This window comes from Heptranchias perlo, unplaced genomic scaffold, assembly GCF_035084215.1.
Source record: "Heptranchias perlo isolate sHepPer1 unplaced genomic scaffold, sHepPer1.hap1 HAP1_SCAFFOLD_97, whole genome shotgun sequence".
NCBI classification, from domain to species: Eukaryota; Metazoa; Chordata; class Chondrichthyes; order Hexanchiformes; family Hexanchidae; genus Heptranchias; species Heptranchias perlo.
In genome coordinates this window covers 1,249,107-1,250,495 of record NW_027140014.1, presented here as the reverse complement: position 1 = coordinate 1,250,495, position 1,389 = coordinate 1,249,107, and the positions used below count along the sequence as shown (strand labels likewise).

The 1,389-nt window shown below is 41.6% G+C and overlaps 1 non-coding gene across 1 annotated transcript; it reads right to left on the bottom strand.

The window, feature by feature from the left end:
* Positions 1 to 925: 925 nt before the first annotated feature.
* Positions 926 to 998, bottom strand: trnac-gca (transfer RNA cysteine (anticodon GCA)). The gene has a single exon. It is a non-coding gene; the product is annotated as a tRNA-Cys (tRNA).
* Between the last annotated feature and the right edge of the window lie 391 nt (positions 999 to 1,389).

Here is a 1,389-nt window from a genome sequence, read left to right as displayed (position 1 = left end):
TCACTCACTTTTTCAATCACACTTACTCACTCACGCACTCACTTCCACAATCGCTACAACCTAAGGGATTGAGAAAGACATAAGTAAGACAAGGACCAAAGTGATAAATTGGAACATAGCTCCTTTTGAGGGGATCAAAATGGAACTACGTCAGATCAACTGTAAAATGTTTTGACAGACAAAAAGATAGAACAGCAGAGGCAAATGTTTAAAACGGAGATCAATAGAGTTCAGAAGAAATATATTCCTCAAAAAAATAAGAACAAACTAGTCAATAATGAAACACCATTGGGTTGCCCATCCCCATCTGTACACAATACTTAAAATAATAAAATTACACAATTTTATAAAAAGGATATCGAGGCATTGCAGAAGATGCAACAAAATCTAGTAGGATGACACAAGATCTGAGAGGATCTAGCGATCAGGAACGATTGAAAAGGCTGGGGCTCTTTTCTCTCAAAAAGAGAAGGCTGATGGGTGACCTGATGGAGATCTTTAAGATTATGAAATTGTTAGACATGAAGAAAATGTCTCCAATTGTGGGGGGTTCCAAAAACATAGGTGATAAATATAAGATCGTCATTACTAAATCCAATAGGGAATTCAGGAGAAACTTCTTTACCCAGAGAGTGGACAGTAGGTGGGATTCGCTACCATCAGGGGTAGTTGAGGCCAGGAGCTTAAATGCATTTAAGGGGAAGCTGGATAAAAAAATGAAGGAGAAAGGAATCGAAGGGTTTACTGATTGGCTTCGATGAAGTCGGGAGGAGGTTCATGTGAAGCCTCAATGCCAGCATAGACCAGTTGGGCCAAATGGCCGGTTTCTCTGCTGCAGACTCAATGTAACTCAACATAAAGTAGAATCCTGCAGCGAAGGCAGACTGACGGGATGACTCTCAACAGGATCAGCTGAAGAACGGAGAGAGGGCGTTTGGATTATGAACCAGAGACCTCTTGATCTGCAGTCAAATGCTCTACCACTGAGCTACACCCCCACATCCGTGAAGGCTTCTTGCACACACAAGGTAATGGAGCTCAGTACCTGGCAGTCACCAATGTTGATATAACCAACCGGAACAGAAGCTTCATCAGTTATTCTGCGAGACAAATTCCTGCGGCAATCAGAAATGTTTCATGAATGGAGTGAGTCACACTATTGTGTGCTGATGCGATGCACAACCGAAAATGGAAAGTCTTGTCACTGAGCTTCAGTGAACACATCCTTACCACAGAAAGCGGGTGGTCACTGGGACATTGTTGTAGTAGTACCTGTTGTGGTGGTGGTCGAAGCACACTTTTTCCAAGATGGTGGCCCATGCTGTCCTCGTGCTATAACACATAGAAATATTTAAATACATTATGAATATATCGATAATATATATTATA